Source organism: Lissotriton vulgaris, chromosome 5, assembly GCF_964263255.1.
Source record: "Lissotriton vulgaris chromosome 5, aLisVul1.2, whole genome shotgun sequence".
Classification (NCBI taxonomy): Eukaryota; Metazoa; Chordata; class Amphibia; order Caudata; family Salamandridae; genus Lissotriton; species Lissotriton vulgaris.
Window position 1 is genome coordinate 167,039,593 of NC_141693.1, and position 16,694 is coordinate 167,056,286.

Genomic DNA, 16,694 nt, shown 5'->3' on the forward strand with positions numbered 1-16,694 from the left:
TATACACCCAGATCCCGCAGGATGAAGGCCTATATGTCATGGAGCATTTTTTAGAAACCTGTGAAAGACCCCACAGAATTTACCATGAAATTAGCAAGCTTCGCGCTAAAGAAAAGCTATTTCAATTTCAATGGCGACTTCTACTACCAAGTACGTGGAGTCGCCATGGGATGCCCCAGAATTAGCCGTATTGTTTATGGCTACATACGAGGAGATGCACATCTACCTGAACAACCCATTTGTACAATTCATTGGGAATTGGAGTCATTACATTAACGTTTTTATGGTCTGGACTGGAAATGAGGAGGACCTGATAAAATTCCACGAGTGGCTAAACAATCGGACGGATGAAATCGAGTTTAGCATCAACCATTCAAAAATAAAAATGTCGTTCTTAGATGTGGAGGTATATCCAGCAGATGGGGGGTTGGTAACAACCCTTTTTAAAAAACAAACAGACTGGAATCAGGCTCTCCATTTCTAGAGTAACCATCCTCAGAATCTAAAGGAGAACTTGCCATATGGGCAATATCGCCGAATTAGAAGAAATTGTTGTCATTATAAAGATGAATACCATCTGCCTGCCTACAAACTGACGGACAATTTACGTGAAGGGGGTTACCCAAAGAAATTACTGTAAAGAGCCATGAAGCGCGCATGGTGGACCCCACGGGAAAGCCTTAACCAAAAAAGAACAAGGAAAGAAATGGACAGAATTGTATGTGTGTCGACGTTCTGCCCAAATTCAAACTTGCTGAAAAAAGTGATAATACAAAATTGGCACCTAGTAAAAAAAACTCAATGCAACATTGAATGAGGCACCATTGTTTGCCTTCAAAAAAGACAGCATGATTGTGAAGCACTACCGCAAAGGAGTCCAATCTCAGTAAGGTCCTATGTTGGGCTCCCTCCGGTCCAATGCCACCACAAATGTGGAACGTGTACATGTTGCGCCTCCACGTAGGAAGCAGTCTGTTCGAATCTATAGATAAGCTGAACACGTCAGCACAGAATTAAGACATCGGAATAAGCTGCAGTTCACCATTTAGGTCCATCTATATGCCAGAGAGAATGCAAAAAAACACCCATGCTCGTGAAGATTAAACCATCAACCTGAATAAGCTCCAGCTCACCGCTGGGTCCATTGGTCTGCCAGAGGGAACGCATAAAAATATCCATGCCCGCATCCATCTACTAGTTTCTCAGCCTGGGTTTACATTGACATCCACGTTTTTAAAAAAAACCTTTAATTTCTTGACAAGGAAGCACGTCCCAGAAATACAACACAGGAAGTACCCCCCAAAAAGCATAATAAAGCTTTTCTAACGTATCTTTCATATTAATTCCAAATATTTGGTTGATGGATATGAAAAACTTTGCTTATATCTCCCAACCACTATTCACTCGGTTTTTCCCACACACTCCCGCAAGTTCAAAACCGTGTTTCAGACATAGATGCATCTAATTCGGGGCATCTTCAACAATAATTCTTTTCAAAAACTGAATGGGCACATTACAATTAGCTTTTTGTACATAGGAGGTGGCTTAATGAATAAAGTTTCAAACTCCGATGTGATTCAGCCTATCGTACCACAAGTCCCATGATTCCTTGCACCAGGAAGTAGAGTACAACAGCAGACGCAGTGTTCCCACGTCACAGATTATAATGAGATAGGACGCCATTTTTCCTTCTCAGCGCAAGGCGGATCTCGAACAGGTAACCCCTGGGGAAGGAATACTAATCCACTTTTATTCGTGCGGTTTAGTAAGCGAACAAGATTCTAAATAGGCTTTTGTCGTCTGACAGGCCCCTCCTGAGCGTTTTTTCCCAAAAAATCACAAAGAAGACCTGCAGACTATTTATCCAAGCATATAAAGTGAGTGGTTGGGCGCTTCTTTCACTTTTTACCACCAAGAGTGTAGCGAGCACATGTATATTTACCATGGCCACTTCATTCATTTTTTCAGATACTGCAGGTATAGAGAAGATTTTGAAGCAATTACGGGCATAAGGAGATAAGATAGAAGTAAGTCTGGCGAGCTGCTTTTAATGGATGAGGCTATGGAGAGGTCGTCACCAACCTTATAGTTGTTGGTGGCTTTCTTTCTTTTTGACACAGTGTCTGGCGACGGGTTAAGTAAGCTCAGATCAAGATAAGGTAAGAGCGGAACTAAAGGCAATTGAGTGGGAGCGGCCATCAACAAATAGCAAAGGGTAAAAAAACAAAATCTGTCTGTTTTTGTTTTTACAGCTATGTGGTCCTGAAGAGGACTCTACTAACAAGAAGAGTTCGAAACTTGTAGACCGTTTAATGCCATAAGAATATTCAAATCGATTGTTGCATTTTGTATGAAATGATGAAATGTGGATAATATTGAGTTCTATGGCTTTATTCTCAAATGTTCTAAGTTGAATAGTATTGTAAATAGAAAAAATATTTTCTGTCGTTTTGAGTGTGTGTATGTGTGAGAATTATTTTCAAGTAATTGAGTGAGAGGATGAAAGTTGAATGAGAGTGATTGTGATTTTTTGATAGGATATATTGTCATTGATATAAATGTTTGTCGTAATGTGTTGTGATCTTAAAAATGTAAATAATTTGAAAAAATGAAAAAAATTCTTTCTGGGAGAAATAAGAAAATAAAAGAGTGATTAATTCAGACAGAACTAGCATGCTGGTGCGCATAGTCTTTGTTTACAATATGACTACAATATGATCGTATAGATTAGATCATAGAACATAAGAAACAGTATTCGAGTTTGTTTAGTTTAAATATAGGGAAGCCACTACAGCATAGCTAAGTGTTGGAGTGAAGCGATGCCTTGTGTGCAAAACAAGAGCCAGTCTTGTGCTATAATTCTGGACAACTGTAGTTTGTAAGTCCAGTAATCAGGAACATCGAGAGAAACAGCATTGGGGCGTGGCCAGCACTGTAGCATGGCTCCAGCTCCTCACTCCTTTGCCCCGTAATATCTGTCAGTCATTCGTGCATGTAACAGAAGAAAACCATACCCAGAGACGATCGCTACACAGGCTGGCAAGAGACATTGAACTCACCGCTTATCGGAGGCGATTGGAGCTATTGGAGAGCAGCGGCCTACGAGCATGATTGAGCCGCGGGGTGAAGTGGGTGTCTCCCCCCCGAGGCGGCAGCTCCATCTCCCAGCCTGCCTGAAGGTACACAGTGGGGGAGTAGAGAGCAGCGATCGGCCACTGGTGCTGCTGCCGAGCAAGGACTGTAGGGAGATTGAAGCATCACCCCTCCCCCACACCCCTGGTGAAGCATCGACGTAACAAAACTACTGCTGCTGGGACCGGACTGTTAACAATGCCGTGCATGCAAGAAAACGGCTGCTAAATCCACAGCGAGGTGAAAGAGTCCGGTGTGCGGGCGGACCCAGTAGCAGGCACTGATGGAAGCAGGTGCGTGCAGTGGGAGAACGGGCTGGCACTGCACTGGCCTGCAACAGGGAGATTGGACTGCACCAGACATATTGAGTGGACGAGGGGTGCTGAAAGACTGGACTCCCCCACCCAGAAGCGCTGCAAAGAGAAACACACACCAAATAAACTTATCGCAACAGTGGGAATCAATAAGATGAGGAGCCATTGCAAGTGCAAGAGCGGGCTGAGGACTAAGCAAGGCAGTGCAGGGAGCGTCACCCAGCAAGCCAACAGGAACGAAGTGGGGACACAAGTGCAGGAGAGAGAGAGCTTGGAGGGGAAATCCTGACAGGCTGTGCAGAAGATTCCCACAAGGCAGGTGGCGGGGAGTACCTTTGCCCACCCGCTTAGAATACAACCACTCCACGAATACTATAGCAGTGGCAGAGTAATGTCGGGCTGCAGGGGGGGGGTGCGGCACACACCAGCCAAAGCTGGACAATTTCTCCTGGCTAAAACATCAAGAAGGAGCCCAATAAAAAGACGGAACCAGAGGCGCAGCAAACATAAGGAGGAAAGGAGCGCCCCTACCCCGATAGATATAATGGCAGCTATTACTACTGTGCGCACCTCCTTGGAAGCACGCATTGACATGGTTTCAACAGAAATCTCCTTAATCCGAGCAGAGCTCCGGAAAATGGACAGCAGGGTGAAAGAGGTGGAAGATGCAACACACTGCCGTGCTTCGAAAAAACAAGTGGGTGAACTGCAGGCCACCAGTATATAGCCCTGAGTGAATAACTCGAAGACTATGAAGGTCGTTCGAGATGAAACAACATCAGAATCCGAGAGGGTGGAGGAGCCCGCCGATGACCTCTTTGTGGAGGAACTGATAATACATCTAAAACCCCAGAAATTGTTCAACTATTTCTCGATCGAAAGGGCGGACAGGGTACCAGGAGTTAAACCCAGGCCGGGAATGCCCCCCAGGCCAATACTAGCATGGGTGTTCAACTTTAGAGATAGAGACGTCGTACTACAAACTGCTCATAGTGCCCAACCACTCATATACGAGAAGAACACTATAATGTTTTCCCAGACTTCACCATGAAAGTACAGACACAAAGACAAAGCTTCTTGGAAGTTAGAAAAGCCCTTATGGAGAACTTGAAATATGCCATTATTATTATTATTATGTTTCTTATATAGCGCCTGAATCGACCCCCGGAGGGGTATCTCCGCGCTTGCCTTGGGAACCCGTCCTGGCTTTTCCCTGTGAGATAGCCCCTACAGGGCATCCCCAAGGTGAAAGCCAGGCATCCCGCCGCGGGGGGCCGTTGTGGAGATTAAGCAAGCTTAATGCCCAGAGTTGCAGAGTGTGAACCCATGATTAGGTCAGGCACCGAAGCGAGAATTATCGAGTCCATGGGCATTTGAGCTCAAGACCCTGCCGCGTCGGGAATTGAACCCTGGTCCCGGGTCTGACCTTTTGCTTCAGGGTCTGCCTGCTCTAACCAGTGAGCCACACTTTTCCATGCTCTTCCCAGCAAAGCTAAGGGTAGAGGTGGAAGGCAAGACATGGTTCTTCACCAAGCCAGAGGAAGTCTGGGAATGGATGGATGGGTGGCAAAGAGTAGGTGACCCAAATAACCCAGACAGGTATAATAATAATATTAAAAGAAAATGTATTGAGTGTGCGAATACCCGGAGGTGTCTTGGCGCTAGGACAGTGGTAAGCATCTAACTCTGAAATAACCATGTTTTGAGACCCTTTCTGAAAGAGGTAAGTGAGCTAGCGTTTCGGATATCAATTGGAAGTCTATTCCATAGTTTTGCTGCGCCGTATGAGATGCTTCAGCCTCCCCAGCATGAGGTTTGGATCATTGAAACCCTCATAAGTCTGGCACCAGTAGAGCGTAGCTGTCTGACCGAGTGGTACCAAGAAAAGAAATCTTTGAGAAACATTGGTCCGGTGTTGTTCAGGGCCTTGTAAGCGAAGCAGAATGCCTTGAACTTCATATGATTGCTACGGGAAGCCAGTGGAGTCTTCGAATTTCCTTAGCTACTAGCTCTTATTTAAGGACGATCAGTAGTAGGCTTGTGGCAGCATTTTGTATCGTCTGAAGTTTTTTCAGGTATTTTTTCTGCATATTCAGGTAGAGTCTGTTGCAGTAGTCTAACAGACTGCACGAGTGCGGTCACAACCACCCTTTTGGAGTCAACAGGAATATTAAGTAACATTTTCTTGATCAGGAAATGGGAGTTGGACACAACAGCATTAGTCTGCTGAGCCAAGCTGAGTTAATTATCAGTCAGCACCCCCAGGTTTTTCGCCTAACTAACTGGTTCTGGCAGTTCCCCCATTTCCGCAGGCCACCAAAGGTCATCCCAGCTGGAATGCATTTTCCAAAAGTTCACAACTTCGGTTTTCTCAGAGTTTAGCTTGAGGCAATGCTTTCCCATCCACCTATTTATTTCCATCATGCAGTTTATTAGTGAAAGAACTTCTGGCACCTGGGGGACGATAGAAAAGTATGCCCCTAAAGATGTTTTTTGCATTTGCTTGTACGGTGAAGTAAAGTGCTTCGTAGCAGGGGGTGGGAGCTGGTGCTAAAGTAGCTTCGAACTTTTCCCTGTATACCCCCCTCTTGATAGCAGCGGCGAGGGATGGTAAAATCCCAGAAACAATCCGATTCACTCCAGGAAGACTGAGTCCCCTCCACAGACAACCAGCACACTGGCATAGGAAACGACGAATTGTACCACCCTTGGCGGTGGGCTGTACAGACCCCTGGGTAAGGGGGGGGAATGAACCCAAGCAATTTCGAATTGTTCTGCAAGTATCGATCTGTGCAGTTCAATCCAGAGAGAATCAGTAACGTAACTGGGAACTGGTTATGTCCAACACCACTGCCCAAGCAAGTACAGCTGCCTATTTCCCAAGATTTGGGTACTAAAATATTATTGTATCCTGTATGATTATTGTTGAATATGGGGTTGGGGGGGGTGAGGGAGATGAGGAGGGCGATAAATAGGTTCACGTCTCCTACACAGGAAAGAGGTACGACGAGCACTCTGCAATGTTGGGGGGCAGGCAGTTCAAGCACTGCCACGCAGGGAGGGGGAGGGAGAAAGTCAGGTTTTGGGTTATAGTTGTAGTTGGTTAAGATGTAGCATTCAGGAATTGCAGCAAAACAGTTTTTTGCTCTCTGACAGGACCACATTTCCAGATCCGTAAAACACATATCACACATGCCACACACAGTACAGATACGCAAACTTCACAGAGGGGTAGAGAATTCCACTGCGATTGTCCGTCAGGCCAGTAATGCATTTAGTAGTGGAGACAACAACTGAGATAGATAAACCTTCGAATGAAAGGGGGGCAGATGTATCACTTAAACTACTCTTTTGGAACGTCAATGGGCTTGGGGACAAACTCAAACAGGGAACAGTGTTTCAATACATTAAAAAACAATCACCAGATATAGTTCTACTACAAGAAACACTCCTGGTTGGGAACACCTGCAGGGGCACTCTACAGGTGGGGTTGTAGACTGTTAACGCACTCAGGCTTCACCTCAGGGTCCAGAGGGACTCAACAAGAATGCAAAACCTTGACAGCTAGGGACAGACATAAAACAATGCAACATAGAGTATATGAGCATGGAGACTTGGCAGATAAACTATTAAGCATCGATCAGTGAGAATGGGCAGACCGCTGGATAGCGACGCTATGAGGGTAGGGCGATTAGATGCTGCAAGAGCTGCATGCTATTGCCAAAGCCTTTGCAACCTATTTTACAAACTGTATTAGCCTGTGGCTTCTGCCATGGAGGAGGAGTCACGAGAACTATTGAGAGACCTACCGGTCCCAACACACTCGTTAGAGGACAAGCAAACACTAGAGGCAGACCCCACTGATGAGGTAGTAGTGTCGACAATAACTAATATACAATCAGGAAAGGCAGGAAACGGCCTCCCAACAGTATTTCAAAATGACTGCAACTAATGGGGTGCCACACCCAAGTCAAATGTACTTAGAGAGTAAACAAGTGGGTAAGCTGCCCAGAGACCTAAGAGTCGCCTCTATACTGGTGATCAATGAGAGCGGGAAGCTAGTGAGGACTGCAGTTCTTAACGCCCTATATCGCTGCTGCACACAGAGGTTAAAATCCTGGTGAAGTTATTGGCGACGCGACTGCTCCCAATTATGGCCAAACTGATACACCAGGACCAGTCCGGCTTTATGTCGGGCCGCAATATGGCAAGACTTCATAACAGAGGACGCAGCAATATTGTCACTTGGCGCTTGTATGGCCTTTGACACGTTCAAATTGCCACATATGCTTACAGTTCTCGAACGTATGGGCTTCAGGAGAAACTTCGACTGGATCCGTCTGCTGTATGCAGAGCGACTGGCACAGGTCTTGGTGAACGGGTACACCTCGCAGAGGTTTACCCTTGGTCAGCGAACAAGACAAGCGTTCCCTCGGTCCCCAATAATATTTGCACTGATCTTAGAGCCTCTGGCAGTCTGGGGAAGAGGGGATTCCTTGATCAGAACACTATGATGGACCGGGCTGGGAAGATAGTATCCCCCTGCACGTAGACAATGTGCTTCAATAGGTGGAGTCGCCGCGGTCATCTATAAATAAGCTACTCCAGATCTGTACTAACTTTGGAAAGTACACTGGATATACCATCAATTGGTCAAAATCGGTAATTACCTCCTGCACGGCCCCACCCTGGTCCTACCAACCAACTGTGCAGCTAAGATATTGACGGAGGGATTTCAATACCTTCGAATATTTGCTATAGTAAGCCCGGAACTATTCTACGAACATAATCTCCTCGGCCCGCTGAAACATCTTCATGGAGACATACATCACTGGAGAACGCTGCCGCTGTACCTACTGGGAAGTGCAGTTTATTCAAAATGATGGCACTACCACGTTTTGTGTACACCTTACAAAATACACCGTTTGCGATCCCCGAGGCATACTTCGAAACAATAGATGGGGTGGACAGGACCCTACTTGGGATTGCAATCCACCTCGCGTCTCGGATCAAAAACTGGTTAAAGGATAGTATTATGGGGGGACTGTGCTAACTAACATCTGAGCATACAATTGGGCCTCGCAGTTGTCCATCGTTAATAAATGGATGCATCACCCACAGGACGAGCCGTCCAGTCAGATGGACCGGTGGCTGATGGGCAGAGGGGGATATATATATAGAAAAGCTTTATACACAAATCCGAAGAGGCAGCTGCTTACCGGACTGACTGCCCAAACGATCGCTCTATGGCACAAAGTCCCCAAGAAACAGGGTGATGCTAGCTACACCCCTTTGGGAAGCGGTGAAATTAGGGAACTTGGGCAGATGCAGGGGATTTGACAAATGGGACGTCATATGAATATCAAACGTGTGATTTGTGGATGAAGACGAATATAATCCCCTCTGCAGAGCCTAAGCGAGAATATGAGCTATTGGATAAAGAAAAGTTTAGATATCTACAAATACGACATGCCCTAAGCGCAGACTGAAGCGTACATTTCGTACACCTCCCACTAGAAGATAGACTCCTGACAGGTTACATGGAAAGCAGGTGCATTCCACTCACATATAAAAAAATAATAAATCATTTGCCTGACCCACTCCTACTTCTTCACGAGCGTTGGCAGGCAGACGGGGTAATATTGGAGGAGGAAGATTGGCGTGATGTGCTATATTCCCCACAGGAAGTAGCTCTCTCATCACAGTTAAGATTGATCCAACGAAAAATACCCCATAGAAAATATTTCCCCTGTGCCACGTTGGCAAAAATAGAAAGAAGAGAAGAGGCAGGGTGTAGAAGACTATGTGGGATAGAGGGCACATTTTATCATATACTGTGGGACTGCCCTGCGATCAAGGTATTTTGGGAGGCAGTGGGAACAGGTATAACAGACGTCATAGGCAGAGACTTTCTGATATCCCCAAACTATGTGTACTTAACATATGGGAAGCGACAGGCTTGACCCGCATTGAGCAACTATAGGATTTTTAATCGCCAAACGAAACATAGCTCGTAGGTGGGGAGTTGCAGAATCGCCCATCCGGGTGGTGTGAGTTTGAGACATGGCCTGGTGTGTGATGGCCGAAAGAGCAGTACACAAAAGTAGATGGTGCCCTCGAAGTGGGACCGGATCTGGGGTAAATGGAATGCATGGAGAGGTAATATTTGTAGTTCCCCCTCACTGCAGTGGGATAGATCCAAAGACGGAAGAAGTAACAGTAATGTGAACGAAATGGAAATGCAAGTGGTCTGTTATTTAGGACAGTTAGAGATGAAAATGTATGTCAACTATTTCCGTTCAAGAATGTAGTGATCTGTGTTTTCTGCTGTCCTATTATCAAAACTCAATAAAAAGATTTAAGAAAAAGTAGGAAAACGTAGGAAAAACGGCTTCACAGATGTCCAGAAGCGCAGACAAAAAAAAATGCTCAAAAGTTAAATATTGCAGGAAAAAGAATATTTACGTAGAACAGGTTTCAATGAGTGAGTTAAAAAAAAAATAAAGTCAGGCATTGACTTCGGCAGGAACCTGCACAGTTGAAAGTTAAGGTTGTCTATTTTTAATGTCTACCTTTTTTAACACTGACACTAGTGCAGGCTTTGGGCCCTAATAGTAAGGCCAAAATGGGAGCTCCCTGAATGAGAAGGCTTCACAGTGAAAAGGTTTTCAGTTGTATTGCTGTTAAGCTTTAGGGTGATTGTAACTCATCCAGTGGTTCACTTTGGAGAGATAATCTTCTAATATAGATATTCCACTGTATTCAGAAGGCTTAGCATGGTCAACTTTTCCTTCATGGGTGGCATGAGAGAACCCTTCCATTTATAAGCAACTTGCACACAATTCACTAGAGATGAGGCACGGTCATCCACATAAGGAACAAGAGCCCCTGAAATAAATAACTTTGGTGGTATTTGATAGAAGAGGCCCTTTTCCCATTAGTAATCTCCGTCAAGCTGCATATCTTTTATAAAATTGATGGACCACCTCCAGTAAAAGAGTGAAGACGCAGCCCTAACTCTGTCTGTATGCATAGGTATGTGAATAACAAGCGTAGCAATACTAACCATTATATTTAAGAGCTCACCATAAGAGGCAAACTTCTAGCTAGTTTCAACGTAAGAAATATCGGGGTAGGTAAGATTAAAATAAAGCTCATCCATGAAGAGAGCCACCTTGTGGCAAAAGGTTACAACACAAATGCGTGGAGGCTGAGGCTTGGGAAATAGATCCTCGGGAAGAAATCTGATAGATCTATCCTGGATGACCCACTTTGAGCCGCTGGGAATAAGATCTGAATTGGCAGGGCGATTTGGGACAGGTGCCTAGCGCTGTTCCACTGGTGTCGGAAGCTGCACAGGGACTACAGGCTGAGCAACAAGAGATGTCATTTTCACACTTTTTATAAAACCTCTCCTCCCTTGCATCTCACAGACGACTGACTGGGGCCAAGTGCAAAAGCAAACTCTTTTTGAAAATCCCCATAATATATTACATAGATATGTTGTGGTATTGTCTTTATAGTTAAGAGTTAGAAGTTTAGAGTTTCAAAATGTTGAAGCTTACACCAAAAAATGCTCTGCTACCAATATTAAAAGTTTGAAAACAGTGTGCTATGTTAAGGTGCATCGTTTTTATGGTTTCAGTGTTTTAGAGTTATAATAAAAAAAATCAACAAAAAAAAATCTTATAAATAAAATTATTTTTATTACAATCCTTTTTACAAAAAACAGTTTTTCGTGCTAATTTCAATAAACGTGAGGACATGGATTCTGACTAAAAAAAAAACTTTGGGGTTTTTTTTTGTTTCAGAGGTGACTCCATTTGAGCGAGTCCCTAAAGGATCGTTATTCACTGTAAGCTTCTGGGTGTAATGGTTTTGAGCGTTAACTTCCAATGCTCACATTTCTAAACAAGGTCAGCTCCTGTACAATTAGGGTGACAGACTCTTCTTAGATTACACATGAATACATGTGAAGGCTTAGCAGGGCCAGTTGCCCAATTCACCCTGACATCAGTGCACGGGTAGCACTGCACAGGTAGGACCCTGGATAAATTGCCTATGGCTTACTAAGGATTAATAATTCAATTGTATTTCCAAAAGGAATTGTTCCCTTTGTTTTTGGCGGAAGTGCAAAATCGGTGACACCCTGAATAATATATGCCTAAATTGTATCTTCTGATTGAAATAAAATTGTCAATTATCTGTTTTTCCTATCCATTTTGGGGTCCAGACCCTAAATCCAACTTTAGTTGTACTTTATATGGATTCATAAATGTACTTTAAAAATTGACAATATCTTGAGAAAATCTAACGCAATTACGAGTTCGAGCTAACAAGCTGGGCTAGGTTAATTACTCTGCTGTCCAGCTGGCTGTTCTGGGTGCCCCTTGAGCAACCAACTCATTTTGAAGATTAGTATTCCCCTGGGGGAGGGAAAGGGGTAATTCTCGATTGGGTCATTAGCTCTCTTTGACAAGCACTGGCAGGATGTTTTCAAATAGTGCAAAGGGAGAAGAAAAGGGGCAGCTGGCACCCAGACCCATACCCTGGATGTAGCCCCTGACTAGGATGAAGGCCAGCGGAGGGTAGATTTGTTGAGGACCACCCCATGATGGAAACGAGTGCTTTACTCTATGGATGTCTTAGAGTGGCTACTACAAGCTTCAACCGGACAGTCAGGTGTCCAGCAAGTAAAGGAAGGACTTGGCTGCTTGGGGAGTGCATGCAAAAAAAGGGTCTGCCTTAAGAACGGGGGTACTGCTGTTCTAGGCCTGGGTCAGGACCCCACTATGGGCTGAATAGGAGAGCTGATCCAAAGATCTTTCAACCAACAAAAGCCAAAAAGAAGAATAAGCAGAGCAATGGGATGTGAAAAAAAGCATTAATAAGGCACAAAACAATCACGCACAATTTACAGGTCTGCTGGTTTGCCTTTGAATGATCGGATTAGGGAGATGTAAAGATAGGATGTACTGACCACAGAAGCAATCAGGGCATTTAGGTCCAAATTTGAAGTGAAAGACTCTTGGCCTTTTACTGAACTTCTGGCCCAGCTGACTTATCTAGCATGAGTAGAGGGGACAGAGTTAAAGAGTACTTTGTAGTCCATTTACCAATGAGGAAAATGAGCCCCATGTTGACGCTGCAGAGTTTCGGGAAAAACCTTGACATCCAGGATTCAAATTTATCTACCAGTGATTTTGTTTGTCAAAAAGCATATGTAGACTGAAATGTCATCAGTGTAGGCATTGATTTTGAGGTATGGAGTTTGTAATGGTCTTTTGGTTTTAGTATATTTGAATATATAATAGTCTTAATTATAGGGAGTTTAGCCAGCCATTTTCATCCACTTGGTCTGTTTCATTCATATTTTTGTTTTGGCCACTACGGCATAGGGCAAGGAGTCAGCCCACTTCAACCATTGGGTAACTTCATTGTGAGAGGCAGCATTCTTCTCTTTCACAAAGAGCACATCCGCATAAAAAGTAGGTCCCTTTAGCATCATGGACTGTTGTGTGTATGTTTTGATTCTAACAAGTATTTTCGCTTATAGAAATTTTTTTTAGACTGACAAGGTACCGGCAGCCTCCCCAACAAGGTTTTTCGAAAAAAATAACTAAACTATCATTGACAAATGCAAAAGGCTGCAGCCTTTAATACCGAGCAGTAATAGGTTTGCCCATGTGTATTTTATACTGTAGGGAGGCTAGTAAAATGCTTGTAGCTGTTGGGAGGAGGGCAGATGTAGAGAGCCTTTTTTAAGCAACTGGGTGTCAATCGCCGGTTTGAGGGAAGGTCTTTCTTTGAAAGAATGGTTTATTAGCTATGTTAGGAACAGGTGGTAAGCTATCTGCATACTCAATTGAATCTGGCTGGGTGGTTGTCAAGGAAAGGCCCAACAGAATCCTTGGTATAGGGCAGAGGTCTTCAATCTGTGGGGCGCGACCCCCTGGGGGGTCGTGGAGTCCTTGGAAGGGGGTCGCAGATTCTGCCAGAGCACGCAGTTCGAGGGTGTTCATGGCGGAGGCCTAATTCACACCGAGGTGTCAAAAACATCAAAGCCTCATTAACAAGTAAAAGGTCTTCTAAAGACCTGTCAAGTACTCGGGTGTGGCTGTGTGTGTGTGTGTGTGTGTTCCTGAAGCCGTTTCCAGCTGGGGGAGGAGGAGAGGTGGGGGGCGGAGGGGGGCTGCGGGAGCAGGCTGTAGTGTAGCCCCTGCATATTGCGCGCCTGGAGCTGTGAGTCCCATGACACGTCCCCCCCCCCCAGCAGGGAGGCACAGAGATGCCCTCCCATGATCGGGAAAGAAGGAAGAAGAGCAGAGAGATACTGACCCTCCCCGACCCCCCCATGGGAGAGGCACAGAAAAGGTGGGTGGATGAATGATGGATGGATGCAAGTATGAAGGATGGATGGATGTGTGAAAAGGTGGGTGGATGAATGATGAATGGATGGATGAAAGGGTGGATGGAAGGATGAAAGGATGGATGGATGAAAGGGTGGATGATGGAAGGGTGGATGGATGGATGAAAGGGTGGGTGGGTAGAAGGATGAAAGGGTAGATGGATGAAGGATGTATGGATGGATAAAAGGTTGTATGGATGGATAAAAGGTTGCATGGATGAATGATGGATGGATGTGTGAAAAGATGGGTGGATGAATGATGGGTGAATGGATGGATGAAAGGGTGGATGGATGAAGGATGGATGTATGGATGGAAGGGTGGAAGGATGAAAGGGTGGACGGATGAAGGATGGATGTATGGATGGATAAAAGGTTGCATGGATGGATGAATGATGCATGGGTGGATGTGTGAAAAGGTGGGGGGATGAATGATGGGTGGATGGATGGATGAAAGGGTGGGTGGATGGATGAAAGGGTGGATGGATGGAATGATGAAAGGGTGGACTGATGAAGGATGGATGGATGGAAGGGTGGAAGGGTGGATGGATATATGGATGGATAAAAGGTTGCATGGACGAATGATGGATGTGTGAAAAGGTGGGGGGATGAATGATGGGTGGATGGATGGATGCAAGGATGGACGGATAAAGGATGGATGGATGGATGGATGAAAGGGTAGATGGATGTATGGATTGATAAAAGGTTGCATGGATTGATGAATGATGCCTGGATGGATGTGTGAAAAGGTGGTGGGATGAATGATGGGTGGATGGATGGATGAAAGAGTGGATGGATGTATGGGTGTATGGATGGATAAAAGGTTGCATGGATGAATGATGCATGGATGGATATGTGAAAAGGTGGGTGGATGAATGATGGGTGGATGGATGGAAGGGTGGATGGGTGGGTGAATGAAGGATGGATTTATGGAAGTAAGGATGAAAGGGTGGATGGGTGAAGGGTGGATGGGTGAAGGATAGATAGATGAAGGATAGATGTATGGATGTAAGGATGAAAGGGTGGACGGATGAAGGATGGATGGATGGAAGGGTGGAAGGATGAAAGGGCGGACGGATGAAGGATGGATGTATGGATGGATAAAAGGTTGCATGGATGGATGAATGATGCATGGGTGGATGTGTGAAAAGGTGGGGGGATGAATGATGGGTGGATGGATGGATGAAAGGGTGGGTGGATGGATGTATGGATGAAAGGGTGGATGGATGGATGGATGAAGGATGGATGTATGGATGGGAGGATGAAAGGGTGGATGGATGATGGATGGATAAAAGGTTGCATGGATGAATGATGGATGGATAAAAGGTTGCATGGATGAATGATGGATGGATAAAAGGTTGCATGGATGAATGATGGATGGATGGATGTGTGAAAAGGTTGGTGAATGAATGATGGGTGGATGGATGGAAGGGTGGAGGGGTAAACGATGGATGTATGGATGGAAAGATGAAAGTGTGGATGGATGAAGGATGGATGGTTGGATGGATGGAAGGATGAAAGGATGGATGGATGTGTGAAAGTGTGGGTGGATGAATGATGGATGGATGTGATGAGGTCTAACAGGCACATTTATGGTTGTCAAAAGATGATGATGAGGAGTACCAGTTTCTAGAAACTTTTGTCGGAAGGGGGTCCTGACCCCTAAAAAGGTTTTACAAGGGGGTCTCGGCATCAAAAAGTTTGAAGACCTCTGGTATAGGGTATATACGATTATTATATGCTAGCTGTTTAACTACAAAATATGAATTTGTGCAAAGAATACCAAATACCATTCTGAAATATCTAACTTTTCCCTCTATAGAAAGGTCATCCAAATGGCAAGTGCAGAACGATGAGGACAATATTATTGCTTCAAACGGTCTGGTAATTTTAACTAGTGTACCCTCACTGCATTACCCCAGGATCTTCAGTGGTAGACTGTCAGTGTTGAAGGAATGCATCTACTTTCAAACGTTGTTGGAAAGGCATGCAAACGATGTTGGACTATATTGCTGCGATATAAAACGTTTAAAACAAAACGTTCAACGCAGTTTACAGATCTGAAACTTTTTTCCCTAATTTCTCATCTTGGCATCAATTTCTCAAACAGACAAGTGATAGGCAGGTCTGCACTAAATTCTCTGTGAGGTACACATTCAGCATTTCGTGGAATTCTCTTTTAGCTGTTTTGGTAGAAAGTGAGGGGATTCGCTACATGAAAGGAGACGTATGTAGCCAATTGATCCTCCAGATATGAAAGACGTGTCTGCTCTCTTTTGTGGATACGGCTTATTTTATCTTTGAATGACGAGTGAACAGTATGTTACAAGAAATAAAGATTAATATTAGAAATAAAAATATCAATTTTTAATTGCTTGTTCTAATAATTCTACCCTGTTCTTTGGTGCCCCTGAATATTGTGCGAAAGCAGCAAGAGGTATGATTTCAAATTCTTTTAGGAAGAGTTGTGGGGGGCAGTTTCCCAAGTCTTTGTGAGAGGTTAGCCTTTAACATTGCAATTTGGTCATCACCAGTTCAATGATCATATCATTGCACTTGGTGTTTAGATAGACCTTAGATGAAGAATAGAGATACAGTTTTATCGCTTCTGAGCATATAAACTTTCTTTAGGATTAACCCTATTTGTAATTAAAAGGTGTCAAGATGGTCCATGATTTAATAAGGGTTTAGAATTCTGACCTATTTGTAGGTACTGATAATCAACAGACTCTTTTCCCAGATCTTCAGCATTTCACTGTATTGTGCCAGGGCATCCGTGAAGCTTTAGAGAAGTAATAATTCACTTTCCTTGTACTAGCGATATCCATGTATAGGGAAAGGAT

The 16,694-nt window shown here is 44.4% G+C and overlaps 1 protein-coding gene across 2 annotated transcripts in view; it reads left to right on the forward strand.

Annotated features, from left to right (window-relative positions):
• The window catches only part of ASTN2 (astrotactin 2), a 2,581,355-nt gene that overhangs the window by 2,169,758 nt on the left and 394,903 nt on the right, over window positions 1-16,694 (forward strand). The gene's annotated exons all lie outside the window — the stretch shown is intronic.